Source organism: Malaya genurostris, chromosome 3, assembly GCF_030247185.1.
Source record: "Malaya genurostris strain Urasoe2022 chromosome 3, Malgen_1.1, whole genome shotgun sequence".
Classification (NCBI taxonomy): domain Eukaryota; kingdom Metazoa; phylum Arthropoda; class Insecta; order Diptera; family Culicidae; genus Malaya; species Malaya genurostris.
The window spans coordinates 196,772,374-196,790,716 of record NC_080572.1 but is presented as its reverse complement, the minus strand read 5'-3'; the positions used below and the strand labels follow the sequence as shown (position 1 = coordinate 196,790,716).

Genomic DNA, 18,343 nt, shown 5'->3' with positions numbered 1-18,343 from the left:
CAGATTCTCTTTGTTTATTTTACATTTCGAGTATATCTGCGTTATTATACAAATATTTGCTACATATCTGGTACTGTTAGAAAAATTTAAATTTTGTCTTTTGAAACTAACAGATTAACTGGAGTTAACTTAGTTTATGTAAGTTCAAGAAATGTTCACGACGATTTCTGGTACAAACCATATACAAAACTAATGAGTTTAGGTGCTCTAATCTGGGTATGTAATGTACGAGAGGCTGGGGTCCACTAGGAGATTGATAGTACCTTTTAACTTTCTCCGGACAGTATCAGCCTAGATGCCGTGTGGAGTCCAGCGGAAACAAACGAGCCAAGAATAGATCCACTGGGTTCCTGCTTCCATGTCGTAAAAGGTGACAGTTGAAGGAGTTTTTTTTCCCTTCAGTTATCAGATATTTTTAACGTTTCACTTCTGATTACTCTATTTTACTGAATTATCTCTTCATTCAACCTAACAATTTCCGGTTAGCTTAGTAGAAAAGTTTTATTTGGTATGTTTTCTTCTTCCACGTTATTGCACGTCTTTCAAGATTATGAATTGAATAATAAAAATCAACTATTGTGCAAATCCATTAATATTACAAAGTTGATAACAGAGATAACATATATCGATATATTGAATAAATAGTAAAAAAATATTTGTTTGTTTGATAAAATAAAAATGTTTTCTCGGTAGTCGGCTGCCCAGATCAATCAATATAACCAATATAACCTTTGTTTGATGATTCAAAATTATTTTATAATTTTTTTTAGAATATGCCACTACAAGGAACCAATGTATTACGAATAATACAGGAGAGAATACGACCCGGAACAATCGGCTTAGACCACGAAATAAGGACTACGATTGGAAACTTGGAACATGGAACTGCAAGTCGCTAGGTTTCGCAGGCTGCGACAGGATAATATACGACGAACTAAATCCTCGCAGCTTCGACGTCGTAGCGCTGCAGGAGCTTTGTTGGATGGAACAGAAGGTGTGGAAAAGCGGACATCGAGCGGCTACTTTCTACCAAAGCTGTGGCACAACGAACGAGCTGGGAACTAGCTTTATAGTGCTGGGCAAGATGCGTCAGCGAGTGATTGGGTGGCAGCCGATCAACGCTAGGATGTGTAAGTTGAGAATAAAAGGCCGTTTTTTCAATTACAGCATCATCAACGTGCACTGCCCACATGAAGGGAGACCCGATGACGAGAAAGAAGCGTTCTACGTGCAGCTGGAACAAGCCTATGACGGTTGCCCACGCAGAGACATAAAAATTGTCATCGGTGACATGAATGCCCAGGTAGGAAGGGAGGCAATATACCGACCGGTAATCGGGTCGAACAGCCTGCATGCCGCATCGAATAACAACGGCCAACCATGCGTAAACTTTGCAGCCTCCCGAGGAATGGTAGTTCGAAGTACCTTCTTCCCCCGCAAAGATATCCACAAAGCCACCTGGAGATCACCTGATCAACATACGGAAAATCAAATCGACCACGTTCTCATCGACGGGTGATTCTTCTCCGACGTCATCAATGTCCGCACTTACCGCAGTGCCAATATTGATTCTGACCACTACCTTGTCGCGGTTCGGATAAACTGACGCGATTGGTCAAAGCAACGATGGATAGAGTGATGTGCTACGTCCGAGTATCTGGGACGCTCTCGAGTCCCTTCGAATCTCGGAGAGGTGATAGACTTTCTTGTATCTTGTTCAATATTGCCCTGGAAGGTGTGATTCGAAGAGCGAGGATCGACACGAGTGGCACGATCTTCCGAAAGTCCGTACAACTTTTTGCTTCGCTGACGATATTGATATTGTGACACGTAACCTTTAGAAGATGACGGAAACCTACATCGGACTGAAAGCTGAAGCTAGGTGTATCGGACTGGCCATAAATGCGTCGAAAACCAAATACATGAGAGGAAGAGGCTCTAGAGAAGAAACACTACGCCTCCCACCACGAATATTGATAGACGGTGACGATATCGAGGTGGTTGACGAGTTCGTGTATTTGGGCTCACTGGTGACCGCCGATAATGACACCAGCAGAGAAATTCATAGACGTATTTTGGCAGGGAATCGTGCATACTTTGGACTCAGAAAAACCCTCCGATCGAGAAAAGTACGCCACCGCACGAAATTGACCATCTACAAAACGCTCATTAGACCGGTTGTTCTCCATGGCCACGAGACCTGGACTATGTTGGCAGAGGACCAACGCGCTCTCAGTGTTTTCGAAAGAAAGGTACTGAGGACCATCTATGGCGGAGTGCAGATGGAAGACGGAACGTGGAGACGGCGTATGAATCACGAATTGCAACAGCTGCTAGGAGAACCACCTATCGTACGGACAGCTAAAATCGGACGTCTACGGTGGGCTGGGCATGTCATAAGGATGTCGGACCACAGCCCAGTGAAAATGGTTCTTGAATCTAATCCGACTGGTACAAGAAGAAGAGGAGCGCAGCGAGCAAGGTGGATCGATCAAGTGAAGGGTGATCTCAGAAGCATCCGTGCCTTGAGTGGCTGGCGACGAGCAGCCATGGACCGAGTTATGTGGAGACGTATGCTTGATACAGCAAAGGACACCCCAGGCCTATAGCTGTTAGGTAAGGTAAGTTAAAGGAAGAGGCTCCAAAGAAGATACACCACGAATATTGATATACGGTGATTATATCGAAGTTAATGACAAGCTCGTGTATTTGGGCACACTGGTGACCACCGATAATGATACCAGCAGAGGAATATTTTAGCAGAAAATCGCTCGTTGGACCGATTGAGGTCTATGGCTACGAGTCCTGGACAATTTCACCAAGAAACCTTAACTCTTAGTTCTTAGTGTTTTCGAGACGAAGGTGTTTTTTTTTTATTCAATAATATAATATAATATTAAGGCACACTGCTTAAGCTCTAAGATGCCAAGGGTATTTACTAATCTTAATTATCGTCTAACTTAAAACTAGAATAGTATCATTATATAATGTAGTATCGGGGTCGCGGGTTCTCGAGAATCCAGCTTTCAGCTGGCGATCGGTAGTGGCCGGTGAATTGAATTTAGGATGAGATGATTCCAGATGGCAAGACGAAGGTGTTGCGAACCATGTATGGCGGAGTGCAAATGGAATACAGCTGCTTGGAGAACCACCTATCGTACGTACAGCAAATGTTGGACGACTGTGATGGGCAACCAAGTGAAAATGGTTCTTGAATCTGATCTGGTTTATCGGTCAAGTAGAAGGGGATTTATGCAGTAGCCGGGCCTTGAGTGGCTGACAAAGAGCGGCCATGAATCGAGCTACATGGAGACGTTTGATAGAGACAGCGAAGAACACTACAGAACTATGTTGTGAATCAGTAACATAGAATAACCTGAATCTGATCTGAACTTAAACCAGTAATATAGCATTCGAGGCAAAATCACTGACAGTGTATAGCACCGAAGAAGATGAACGACCTTGATTATTAGTATTGACATCATCCAGTTATGTCTCTGATATAACCCACCTACCTGAGATTTTGTCGATGGAAAATTATGACAAATTATATCACTTGCAGGAAGCGATACTACTATTCGTTAATATGCAGGAAAGTAAGGCTAAGATCTATCGGTAATTCCTGGAATCTTACGGGTGGAAGATTTGTTTAAATCGACGTGTCGTGGGTGGCTCAAACGATTCAAAAGTGTTATCTTTTTCACTGTAGACACAAAACTACTGTGAAAGGCACAATTTTAAAATTCAATAGGCAAATAATGTTCTAAAATGCCGGAAAGATGGAAGAAAGTGCTTCCGGAAAACACGAACAGACGGGGGATAATCTTTCGGATAGTGAAACTGTTTAGAATACTTTTCGAATTCAGCGAAGCGGTTGTCTACATAAGGTTACGGTGTCGTTATCCATTGCACGAAATTGTCCCAATGTCCCCTCATTCCAACAATTCCTTGCCATAATAAAACTTTATAATTCCAAAAATTGAATATGAAATAACCGTTAAAATATTTCTGACTATCTCCGAACAAAAGAAAACAAAACTAATATCGCTAAGCAGGAGTAAGGTTTTCTCACTGATTTTCACGTAGGCTCCCATTCTACACAGATCGAAAAAATCTTGTGATTTTACATCTTATAAGATGCACTTAAATGGAGCGTCATATTTCATACAAATTTATATTCAAGAACATGTAAAATTGTGTGATTTGAAAAATACACGTCTTGAATTCGAATGAAATAAAAAAAAATCGATAGCAGCAGCGCGACTTGAACCGAGAAACATTAGATCACAAGCGCATCGGTTACTCGACTGAACCGCAGAGCTCATATCCGGTCATTGAATAATTGATAAATATAAATCCATACAGCGGCGCTTGGTAGCCGAGGGCAAATTACACTCGGAACATGTAAAATTCTGTGCGAGTGGAATATTGCGCCATTTAAAAAATTAAGTAGTTGTGAATTGTATCGTTTGTAGAATTCTGTCACCTGCAAAATTCATTATTTTTTTCTGTGTAGTTGTCTTTTTGGAAACGGATGATGATGTCAGAACAAAGAAAAACATTTTAGCGGGATATACTCAGGCCGCGTACGAGAACTGAAAAAAATTCAATCGCAAGCTTGAGCTTAATATCTATAAGCGTTGAAAAAGAAGATATCATTCATTTTTCACAACGCGTAGCACATTCTGTGGACGAGCCAATTAAGAGTCAGTCCCATATTCTGAAATTAGTAATATCAGCGACTCCGATTGGTGGCGTCGCATTTATATTGAAATACGTAGAGGAAGTGCACGAAGTGATTAAACACCAGCGTTCTCGTTATCTACACTCGTACTTCATATGTAAAGCACTGATTACACTACCTCAAATTTGAGCGTAACCAGTTTACCTCCTACTGACGCAACACCAGCGTAAGAATTGAATGTGTTGTCAAATAAAATTGGCTCTTACCGTCGGAGGAGCTGAATAATACACGGCTAAGGGAACCAACTATTCCACGTCTCACTGCTAGCAGCACTGCACAAACACTAGCAAGCCGTTTGTACAGCCCGGATGCCACAAGCAACCTAACCTCAATCGTTGCTCGATTCGTCAAGCCGAACGATGCCGAAAAAAGCCGATTGGCTAGAACGATTGCATGAAATTTTAAAACAATTGTAATCTCTGAGAATACTATAAAACACTTATAATTTTATATTCAATATAAGGAAAATTTTTTACTTCATTTTGTTCCTTATTCCTCACCATACGGAAGGGTAAAAATAAAAAGTACAACGAAAATAAAGTTTATTATTTAATTCGCACATCACTCAAGACATTGTATTACAATTGCCAAACAAAAGCATTAAATCAAGAGACAAGAGAAAGATCGAAAAATTGCACCATTTGACGCTGCATATAACAACGCAGAGAGAAGGGCACACACAAGAAGCGATAAAAAACCTGTTTACGTAACTAACGAAAATCACTCATACTGTACGAACTAAAATTAATCAGTTGATCAATATAATTGACAGGAATATGTGATGTAAAAACAGTAATTATAAATGTTTTATTTTGTAATGCTCAAATCATTCCACCGTTGAATTTCGGTTCGCACAATCTGAGCCATTGTATCAAGACCCCAACAAATTGCTTAAAAACCTATAGAAAAGTTTCAGTTTGCAGAATAATTTGGTAATCTCATGAAGTAGAATACTTAAAATAATAATACTGATAGATATCAATTCTATACAGCAAACAAAACCGCACCAAGAGAAAAATCAATAATAAAAGCAAAATGGCTGCCACCGTTTTATGGTAACCCAGTCTTCATGCAGTCGTAGAGTTTCTCTTTATAACATAACAATCTTTAACTCCGAAATTCGATTGATTTTGTTCCCAATTTTATCTGCCATCGAAATCAACTAACAGATATCGATCTGCAGTTTTTCAATCGCCGATCCTGAAATGTTCATATAAATTCCACACAGACGGCGTAGCAAGCAACAAACATCGCTAACCTTTTTTGGTCTCTCCTGCGCTCATCCCACATCATTTGTACCGTGATCTCTACAGTGCAGTCATCCCAAAAGTATCTGCGAAAGTTATGTACGAAAGAAACGTCCATCATGCAACGAAGAGCGAAAGTAGCGTTATGAGACGCTAGATGTACCGAAAATTTGTAGTGAACAGTCCAATCGGAATACTTGTTTATCAATTTCGCTTCATAGAAAATTACAAAAACTAAGACAAGGCAATACTTTAAATAGAACGCCCCGAATTTCACTCATCAATTCGAATCAATCAATATACCGAGCTGAGAGAGAAATTTTAAGAGCTACTCTATTCTAAAGCTGACAGGTTCAAAGGAAACACATACAGTATAAGTAAGGGTTTCACACTTCATTGAAAATAAATCATAAATTCAATGGCATTAGACTGAAACCGCACGGGGAATTGAACGTTTATAGAGGATGTATAGTAAAATGTTGAATCTCACTAAGTATAGTGTTACTTAACAAAGGGTAGTTGCTCTTATTTGTATCTTTCCATAATTTCACTCATCGGCATCAATACATTAGATTTGATCCAAAGTAAATTTTCAGCTGTCGTTTTGCCTTTCTCAAATAGAACAATTATACAATCACTCCACTCAGCTTATCGAGTTGAGTAATGTCTGTGTGAGTTGAATAATGTTACTCAATTTTCTGAGCAAAGGTCGGATCCATTTCTACAAACTTAAATTTGAATTAAAGATTTTATGATATCATAGGTTCCGTTTTAATTTTATGTGGATATTAATATTAGTCATTATCGTAATCAACCAACGATACGCACTGGCTGCACCGATTTGGAAAAATTTAGATTCATATCATATTCACACAACACGTTCGAATGGTTTATGGAGAACACAACCGGTACTGGATATATTTTAGGGACAAAAGTAGTTGCAAATTCAATATTAAAAGTATTGTCCATCGTTAGTCATAATATTTTCTCATTTTTCTGGTAATTCATAGATGCTCTTTATAAAAATTAGACGGGTTTGGCCGCAATTCTCGAATCGATATTTTTTTTATTTCTTGAGCAAAATATTCAGGCCATGAATATTCTGAACGGCCGTCGATGATGATGCATGATGAAGAACCGGCGTTCGTCGTTCCTTTACTTCAATTCATACGGCACCCGTTTGCCTACCTTTCGGATCATTGCTTTTGAATGTTGGCGAATGGTTAGCAGAGGGATTTCACAAGTTTTTCTTACGCTTGTGACGACTCATGATCGAGCAATTCCTCTAATTCTTACCCTTCAAACTTTGGTTGCGCTCCGCTTTCCTAATCGAAATTGACATTTTTCAATCAAGCAAACCACTTTGACTTTCGGCAGCTGTTTTCTTCATATTGAAGATCTCCCCGCAAAAACACCTTATTCGCCATAACGTATTGATAATATGACATCAGCACATGATTGGGTGACAATCAAACAGTGACAGGCTATGCGGATTGAATATCAAAAGCCGTTTCTTCAATAAAAGCATCATCAACGTATACTGCCCATAAGAAACGAGACCCAATGAGAATAAAAAAGCATTCTACACTCAGCTAAGGAGGCATAAACGCTCAGGGAGGCCGGGAGTTAATGTGCATGTCTGTGATCAGCTCGAGGGCCTGTATGCGACATTAAATGGCGATGCGTGAACACCCGAAAAATAGTAGCTCGATCTTCTTCCTCCTCTAAGATATCCACAGTTCCTGGAGATCACCACAATCGGAAAATTGTTCTCATCGATTGGAGATTCAACGTTCGCATCTACTCCAGTGCAAACATTGATTTGAAATGCTATCCAGTCGTGCTTAATATGCGCTCAAGACCATCGACGGAGTACAACACTTCTCACACACGAATGCCAAGACTCAATCTCGAGCAGTTATGTAGTGTTTATACTACCGAGGAAAACACGCTTCAGCTGGAGTCAGCGCTACCAATGGAAGAGCAACTTAGTGCGGTGATTTTTGAAGATGGTTGAAGGAATACAAGATACATACAACTACATGGGAATCAAACCTTAGTAAACTCTCAACCGACAATAGATTCCCAGCACTTGTTCACCTAATGGTGTGTCGTCAGTCACAAGTCCCTATTTCATGCCTCCACCTGTGCCTTACGATAACCGGCATCGACTGGGTGCTACCGCCTTCCGCGATATCAGCAGAATGAGAGGGTGCGCGCGAACAAGGGCGCGCGAACAAGGGCGCGATAACCCTACCGTATGCAGAATTAAATACCTGTCGCAGGTGTCAGTTATGTGGGGTGACAGACTACAAAGAAACTCCTACGATGGCTTTCCGGCGAGACAGGGGATTGGGGCAGATGTAACGAGTCGCCCGGGAAACACTCGTTACAAAAAATCTAGTAGAGAATATAAATCGGAACAATCGGCATCGATCTAGGCGACAAATTAGAAGAAGCTTGACTTCCCAGCGGGTGATCGAATACTGTACGATCACCGGAACTTTGTTGGACGGGACAGTAGGTGTGGAAAAGCAGATATTGAGAGGCTACCTCCTAACAGATGTACTAGCGGTGGTACATCTAGTAAACTAGGAACTGGCTTCATAGCGTTGGGCAAGATGTGGCAGCGTTGAATGGTTGAATGGGAACCAATTTGCGACAGAATGTGTGTGTTGAGGATTAAAGTTCGTTTCTTCAATTGCAGCACCATCAACGTACACTATCCACATGAGACGAAACTCGATGAAGAGAAGGAAACATTTTACGCGCACCTGGACCGAATCTACGACAGCTGCCCAAGACGAGATATGAACTCGTAATCGGCGTCATGAACGCTCAGCAAGAGCGAGAGACAATGAGCAAGCCTATAATGGAGCTAGAAATCCTGCATACGGCTTCCAACGACAACGGCCAACAATGTGTGAACTTTGCTGTCTCCCGAGGAATGGTAGTTCGAAGCACCTTCTTCCCACTTTGACTTTCGGCAGCTGTTTTCTTCATATTGAAGATCACCCCGCAAAAACACCTTATTCGCCATAACGTATTGATAATATGACATCAGCACATGATTGGGTGACAATCAAACAGTGACAGGCTATGCGGATTGAATATCAAAAGCCGTTTCTTCAATAAAAGCATCATCAACGTATACTGCCCATAAGAAACGAGACCCAATGAGAATAAAAAAGCATTCTACACTCAGCTAAGGAGGCATAAACGCTCAGGGAGGCCGGGAGTTAATGTGCATGTCTGTGATCAGCTCGAGGGCCTGTATGCGACATTAAATGGCGATGCGTGAACACCCGAAAAATAGTAGCTCGATCTTCTTCCTCCTCTAAGATATCCACAGTTCCTGGAGATCACCACAATCGGAAAATTGTTCTCATCGATTGGAGATTCAACGTTCGCATCTACTCCAGTGCAAACATTGATTTGAAATGCTATCCAGTCGTGCTTAATATGCGCTCAAGACCATCGACGGAGTACAACACTTCTCACACACGAATGCCAAGACTCAATCTCGAGCAGTTATGTAGTGTTTATACTACCGAGGAAAACACGCTTCAGCTGGAGTCAGCGCTACCAATGGAAGAGCAACTTAGTGCGGTGATTTTTGAAGATGGTTGAAGGAATACAAGATACAGACAACTACATGGGAATCAAACCTTAGTAAACTCTCAACCGACAATAGATTCCCAGCACTTGTTCACCTAATGGTGTGTCGTCAGTCACAAGTCCCTATTTCATGCCTCCACCTGTGCCTTACGATAACCGGCATCGACTGGGTGCTACCGCCTTCCGCGATATCAGCAGAATGAGAGGGTGCGCGCGAACAAGGGCGCGATAACCCTACCGTATGCAGAATTAAATACCTGTCACAGGTGTCGGTTATGTGGGGTGACAGACTACAAAGAAACTCCTACGATGGCTTTCCGGCGAGACAGGGGGTTGGGGCAGATGTAACGAGTCGCCCGGGAAACACTCGTTACAAAAAATCTAGTAGAGAATATAAATCGGAACAATCGGCATCGATCTAGGCGACAAATTAGAAGAAGCTTGACTTCCCAGAGGGTGATCGAATACTGTACGATCACCGGAACTTTGTTGGACGGGACAGTAGGTGTGGAAAAGCAGATATTGAGAGGCTACCTCCTAACAGATGTACTAGCGGTGGTACATCTAGTAAACTAGGAACTGGCTTCATAGCGTTGGGCAAGATGTGGCAGCGTTGAATGGTTGAATGGGAACCAATTTGCGACAGAATGTGTGTGTTGAGGATTAAAGTTCGTTTCTTCAATTGCAGCACCATCAACGTACACTATCCACATGAGACGAAACTCGATGAAGAGAAGGAAACATTTTACGCGCACCTGGACCGAATCTACGACAGCTGCCCAAGACGAGATATGAACTCGTAATCGGCGTCATGAACGCTCAGCAAGAGCGAGAGACAATGAGCAAGCCTATAATGGAGCTAGAAATCCTGCATACGGCTTCCAACGACAACGGCCAACAATGTGTGAACTTTGCTGTCTCCCGAGGAATGGTAGTTCGAAGCACCTTCTTCCTGCGCAAAGATATCCACAAAGCCACCTGAAGATCACCTGATCAACATACGAAAAATCAAATCGACCACGTTCTCATTGAAGGCCGATTCTTCTTCGACGTCATCAATGTACGCACCTACCGCAGTTCAAACATTGATTCGAGCTACTATCTTGTCGCGGTTTATATGCCCTCAAAATTATCGACGATGCACAATACTCGTCACACACGAACGCCGAGACTCAATCTCGAACAACTACGTAGCGATAGTACAGCCAAGAAGATCGTGATCGCGAAGTGATGGAACAGCTGTACCGCGTAAATGATACACGGAAGTTCTATGGGAAGGTGAACCGCTCAATTTCTAAGATTTAGAAGGAGGTATGTGTGTCGTGTCTAACAGCTACAGTCGTGGGGTGTCCTTTGTTGTATCAAGCATACATCTCCACATAACTCGGTCCATGGCTACTCGTCGCCAGCTACTCGTCGCCAGCTACTCAAGACACGGATGCTTTGACATTTGGTCAATAGAACGGCGTCGACTGGGTGCTATCGCCTTCTGCGTTGCAGTAGCAGAATGAGAGGGTGCGAAATGGCTTGTAGGTTGAAGCCCATCCTAAAGTGCAATGTTTATCATAGTATATTACAACATATAATTCTGTTGTTTATTACATCATCTATTATTATTATTATTATTATTATTATTATTATTATTATTATTATTATTATTATTATTATTATTATTATTATTATTATTATTATTATTATTATTATTATTATTATTATTATTATTATTATTATTATTATTATTATTATTATTATTATTATTATTATTATTATTATTATTATTATTATTATTATTATTATTATTATTATTATTATTATTATTATTATTATTATTATTATTATTATTATTATTATTATTATTATTATTATTATTATTATTATTATTATTATTATTATTATTATTATTATTATTATTATTATTATTATTATTATTATTATTATTATTATTATTATTATTATTATTATTATTATTATTATTATTATTATTATTATTATTATTATTATTATTATTATTATTATTATTATTATTATTATTATTATTATTATTATTATTATTATTATTATTATTATTATTATTATTATTATTATTATTATTATTATTATTATTATTATTATTATTATTATTATTATTATTATTCATCGAAGTTGGAAACACCGTCTTGTATGGTAACAACTACGTGCGCTCCTGAGTAATACACGGTATTTTTCGCGTTTTCCGCAATCACGGTGGTGAGAAATCATCCTGTAGCTAATTAGGTGGAAGTTTCAAAAGTGTGCAGTGAAAAATTCACGAAAATCGGTGAACAAGTGTTTAAATGCGAAGTTTTGTGAATACCCACGCAGTTTAGTGAACAAAACAAACGGCCATTGGCCCGGCTACCCAGCCGCTTTTACCGCAGCTGTGGAGTGGCGCCTGTTAAAGCAACGTTCGTACAGTTAAACCAACATACGTACAGTGATATGAAAATAGTGATTACTAAATTCTAAATGCATCGAGATAGTGATTACTAAATTTTGTAAATAACCGTGAATCCATACAGTGAATCTGCTGTACTGTATAGTGCCATATGCAGTGAAACACTTCTTCTCCGCTTAGCGCCATATCGCTACTTGACTACCTGCTCTGTTCCATTCACTATTGGGGCCGATTGCAAAGACGGCGATCTGAACGGAAGTTTTTTCTCCAATCTGTTAAACGGAAAAAAGTTTTCAAAAAAATAAAAAATTAAAAAAAAACAATTTTTTTTGTGTGGTTTTTTTTAATACTAAACTGTGTATTAGTAGTGTGGCTAATAACATCAGAGGGCGTTCCAGTAAATCTCCTACGTTGAAGGTGCAAACAAGGTAGGATCTATCCTTATTATCGATTTTTCCTATCTGGGATTGGTAACAGGTGACCCATTGATTCACCCAACGTCATTTTGAATGGCTGCTGCTAGCAGCGGCGACCCAGGGGGGTCGTATGGACGTAGACTTCCGACGTTCATGGACCCAACAAACAAATTCGGGGAACTAACTTTCCTGCAACTTAAGGGAAAAAATGACATACCGCTCCCAAGAAATCCGTTCATAATCGGTAAATCTGTGGAGAATGCTGCAGGTGGACCAATCGAGGATGCAAACACCGAAGCACAAGGTACACGGTATACTCTAAGAGTACGGGACCCCAGTCAAGTAACAAAGCTACTGAAAATGACACAACTGATTGATGGTACCGAAGTAGTAATCGAAGCCCACCCAAATTTGAATGTTAGTCGATGCGTCATAACATGCTATGACCTAATACAAATGGAAGAAAAAGATGTTCTAGCGGAGATTCTCAGCCAGGGAGTAATTCGAGTACAGCGAATAACACGAAGTGAAGGTGGGAATAGAGTAAATACACCAGCATTAATTCTTACGTTCTGCAAGACAACGTACCCGAAACACATAAAAATCGGTCTGTTACACATATCGACTCGCCCATACTTTCCGAATCCAATGCTTTGCTATAATTGCTTCAACTTCGGCCATACTCGTATGCGATGCCCAGGCCCAAAACGTTGCTTCAACTGTTCTGGTGAGCAGCATGGAGAGGAAGAATGTAATGAAGCACAATTTTGTCGAAACTGCAAAGGAGATCATCGCCCATCGAACCGTCAATGTCCGGTGTACAAGAAGGAAGTCGAAATCATTAAAATAAAGGTTCGCGAAAACATAACTTTCCCAGAAGCTAGAAAGAGAGCAGAACAACAGACCCAGGGAAGCTACGCACAGGCTACGGCACAGCAAACAAGGATCGAAAAGAAACTGAAGGAAATGGAACTAACTATGAAACAAAAAGACGAACAAATTGTAAAACTCTTAGAAGCATCCAAACGCAAAGAGGAAAAAATGGAACAAATGATGGCATACATCCAGCAACTTAAACATCAAATAGCCACGCAGGAAAAATCTTTTCACAGCAAAGAACAAAACATAACGCCAACAATATTAGGACCAGTAACAAGATCAAGGAATAACTCTCCAGCCATTCAAGAAACAAAACGCGGAAGACCACCAAAACAAAACATGAACATAACCAAAAAACCACAAACGTATACAGATAGCCAAAGTCCTCCCCCGAAGAAAACAGCTACTATCACACTAGACACAAGCGAACCGATGACGTATTCGGATGAAGAGATTGAGATATCGGAGACGCCCCCTAGCCAGCTCATTCGATAGTTTCAATCAAGAAAAACGCATAAATACCAATAAAAACAACCCACGCTCGTGTACGGATCACGAGAAAACTCGGTTTGGAAGCGGGGAAAGTGTAGTACCCCTTCTAACGCAAGCACAGACGGCTAAAAGAACTGTCCGGGACGTTCCACCCCCACCCGTTGACAGCGATTTTTCCTCTGTGACCGACGAAAGCAACAAATTCTACAATAGAACACAACCAACTGAATATATTGGAAGTACTCTCAACACCATGGCACGGAATACCTGCAAAACTACACAAAGAACTTCCCCAGTACCGACTGCTGTCGGCAACAGTTGTTTTCATCGTAATCGTAGTGTAGTTTACCCGACAGTGGTTGGTACTGTGGGGCAAGTTGTCCCACAGGTTAGTCAACCCATTCAAAACTGCATATCAGGTACTGCCGCGCCCAATATATTTCCAGATAATTCTGACACCAAAAGCAACACTTCAGACTCCAATGGCTACAACTTCACCACAGATTCACCGATAATGATACTTCATGACCAAACACAAAGAAACAAATCCTCACAAAGTCTTGCTCCAGGGCCGGCCATTGCCGAAACAATGACAAAGGAATCCCGGGCTGGGGAAGAAGAGATGAAAGTAGCTTCCCCACTTCCTCTAGGGGAAGGGATCGATTGGGGGGAAAAAAGCTGTCCCTATCCCCCGGATATACAGCTTTTGCAATTCTCCTCCCGACTTTCCACCGGTGAGACTCCAAGTCCAATACAACTACGAAGCCTCTCGCCTGACAAAACCTCGCCGTTCGATGAAACGAAAACAGCAGCATCACCGAATAGGCGGACAGAATCTACACAAAGCTTTTCCCCAGTGCTGGCCGCTGTCAGTAGATCGGAAGAGAGTAGTGTAGAACGTTTGACAGCGACTGGCACTGTGGGACAAAATGTCCTACAGGTCAGTCCTACTTTCCGTTCCACAAGAATGGATAATGCCGTGGCACCAATCTCCTTTTCAGATTTCGTCATGACGTCCCGGGTTGGGGAAGAAGAGATGAAAGTAGCTTCCCCACTTCCATCATTGGAAGGGATCGATCGGGGGGAAAAGGGCTGTCCCTACCCCGCGGATATACAGCCCTTGCAATTCTCCTCCCGACTTTCCACCGGTGAACCATCGCCTCCTAGTCAAAGTCATCGATCTCCATCACCTACAACCACAGAGCGATCCACAACACCATCGATCAAGAAAAACGTTTCCGACAGAACTTTCGCGTTACAGTGGAACATGCGTGGATTACGAGCTAATATTAGCGAACTGAAACAGCTCATCGCCGAATATGAGCCCTGCGTGGTTGCCCTTCAAGAGACGAAGGTCAATGAGGCGATCATTCCATCAGACTACGTAGGCAAAAATTACACACTGTTACTCAAAACAAACACCGAGCACTACTGGCAACACGGAGTGGGCCTCGCCATCCGCTACGGCACGCCTTTCGAACGGATATCTACGAACACCAGTCTCCATCTGATTGCCGTACGAATCCACAAACCGGTTTTGGTAACAGTAGTGTCAATCTACATACCACCCAGTGCGCGCGACTGCCATCACCAGTTGGATGCTTTCATGGACGAAATTGAAGGGCCAGTGATATTTTTGGGAGATTTCAATGCTCATCATTACGCATGGGGATCGAAATCGACCGACACACTCGGTCGTTTTATAGCGGAGAAAACTCTCATCAATAAACTTGTCATCCTGAATAACGGTTCTCCTACCCGTATCGACCCGGTCACAGGAAAGGCATCGGCCATAGATCTTTCCTTTTGTTCGGAAGGCCTAGCCAGCAGAATCACCTGGCGAACTCTGAATGACACACACAACAGCGACCACTTCCCAATCAAGATCTCTATTCCTGGTTGGTCACACAATCGAACAACGCGACAAAAATGGCTATACGATCGTGCAGATTGGCCCGCATACGAGCGTATCATAGCCGATTCCACCCGCTCAGGCAACGAATGGAACGTCGTGAAACTAACCGAGGCAATCCATGCAGCAGCGACTGAATCCATCCCCCGAACTACCGGTCGATCGGGACCTAAGGCAGTACCATGGTGGTGTCCAGAAGTAAAGCAAGCAATAAAACTACGACGTAAATGCCTACGAGAACTACGACGCAGTAACTCTTCCAGCATCCATCGACCTGAAGCCCTGCAAAAATTTCAGGAAGCCAGATCCCTGGCACGGAAAGCGGTTAAAACAGCAAGACAGCAATCATGGGAAGATTTCGTAGCGAAAATTTCACCGAGCAGCACGACGACCGAACTGTGGAAAACAGTTAACATCCTGCGTGGTAACAGACAGCACCGTTCGCTAGTCCTAAAACAGGAGGAAGGATTCACTGACGACCCCGAAGAAGTAGCGGAAGCATTAGCCAAACATTACGGTGAGCGGTCAGCTACCTCAAGCTATCTCGCATCTTTCCAAATGACCAAGGAAAAAGCCGAGCGAAAGAGACTGACAAACTTGCACAGTTTCGAGGCCGTGTATAACACCGACATTACTCTAGATGAGCTACTATGGGCACTTGACAAAGGGCAAGGCTCATCTACAGGACCGGACCAGATAGGATACCCCATGCTTCGACGACTGCCGTTATGCGTAAAGATGATACTGTTGGAAACGTTCAATAAAGTATGGCATAGCGGAGATTTTCCCACAAGTTGGAGGAACGCCATTATCGTACCGCTCCCAAAACCAAACTGCAACGACCTCGGACCTGCGGCCTTTCGACCGATTTCTTTGACCAGCTGTATGGCGAAGGTATTCGAGCGCATAATCAACCGACGTCTCATCACCGAACTGGAGTCAAGTGGAAGACTGGACAAGCGCCAACACGCATTCCGCTGCGGACGCGGTACCGATACGTATCTCGCTGAACTGGAAAGATCGCTTCCAAATGAAAACGAGCATTGTCTCATCGCCTCGTTGGACCTCTCCAAAGCATATGACACAACATGGCGCTATGGAATACTCCGAACTCTGAAGAAGTGGGGAATAGCCGGCCGGATGTTTAATATGCTACAGAGTTTTCTCTCTGAACGGACGTTCCAAGTTAGCGTAGGAGGAATGCTGTCGCAGATGCATGACCTGGAGAACGGTGTCCCCCAAGGATCGGTTTTGTCGGTTACCCTGTTTCTCATCGCGATGCAACCGATCTTCAACATCGTACCGAATGGCGTTCAAATTCTATTGTACGCAGATGATATCCTCCTCGTGGTTCACGGTCTAAAAAATCGGAAACTACATCGCAAGCTACAGGCTGCGGTTAAAGCTGTCGGAAAGTGGACGAAGAGTGTTGGTTTTACCATCTCCGCTACTAAATCGGAAACGATGTATTGTAGCCCCAACGCACGGCGTGATCCGATACGTAACATCACGCTCGATCGAGTCCCTATACCAAAAACGAAGCAACTACGTATCGTCGGTGTAACCCTTGACCGCACGCTGAGCTTCAAAGCACATTGCAAGATGGCAAAAAAAGCATGTGAATCCAGGCTCAAAATCTTGAGAATGATAGGAGCGAAACTGCCACGTGGTAATCGTACAACTTTGCTACAGGTTGGTTCGGCGTTGGTAACATCAAAACTAACATACGGAATCGGAATAGTTAGCAGAGGCGGCGCAGCGATCTCCCAAATTCTCGCACCACCATACAATAAAATGGTACGGTTTAGCTCCGGAGCCTTCATAACGAGTCCGATCGTATCGATCATGGCAGAAAGCGGAATGCTTCCCTTCGAGCAACTAGCAATGCAAACCACCGTGCAAATAGCCATTCGCCTCTTAGAGCTCGATCAGAACAATACCAGCCTTCCGCTAGTACGACGGGCGCTCGAACAAATGCAACTCTACACCAACACAACTCTTCCGCAGGTTGCACAGCGTCTCAGAAGACACGATCGAGAGTGGCACTCGAATAAACCGGTCATTATTTGGGACGTCAAAAAGACAATAAAAGCAGGGGATCCACCTGAGAAGGTACTACCCGTAGTACATCAGCTACTGGCAACAAAATTTACACAATCCACCGTAATTTACACCGACGGTTCTAAAGGAGATAATAGAGTAGGTGCTGCATCGTACCATATCAGTTTACCAAACATCTGTAGCCTACCACCAGAATGTAGTGTCTTCTCCGCCGAGGCCTATGCACTCAAGATGGCATTGTCAGTCGGAAATACAAACAACTTGGTTATACTGACGGACTCTGCCAGCTGTCTCCAAGCACTGGAAGCTGGAAAATCGAAACATCCGTGGATCCAAGAAATAGAAGAACTAACACGTGGTAGACCCGTCCGATTCTGTTGGATCCCTGGACATGCTGGAATTACTGGCAACACTGAAGCAGATCGTCTTGCCAACGAGGCCAGGCAACTACCCTTCACCAATCGACCGATCCCAGCAGAAGATGCTGTTAGGAGTGTAAAAAACGCATTTCGTCAACGTTGGAACGAACAATGGTTCGCATCACGTGATGAGAAACTTCGA

The 18,343-nt window shown here is 42.4% G+C and overlaps 1 protein-coding gene across 2 annotated transcripts in view; it reads right to left on the bottom strand.

Moving 5' to 3' along the window:
* Window positions 1-18,343, bottom strand: part of LOC131433907 (activating transcription factor 7-interacting protein 1) — a 68,871-nt gene that overhangs the window by 25,930 nt on the left and 24,598 nt on the right. The window contains exon 1 of one of the 2 annotated variants that reach the window (XM_058600517.1): window positions 4,951-5,019. The exons of the other annotated variant lie outside the window; for it this stretch is intronic. The gene's annotated coding sequence lies outside the window, so the exon portion shown is untranslated. Of the gene's footprint in view, window positions 1-4,950; window positions 5,020-18,343 lie in introns of those variants that run through there. 2 annotated transcript variants of the gene reach the window in all.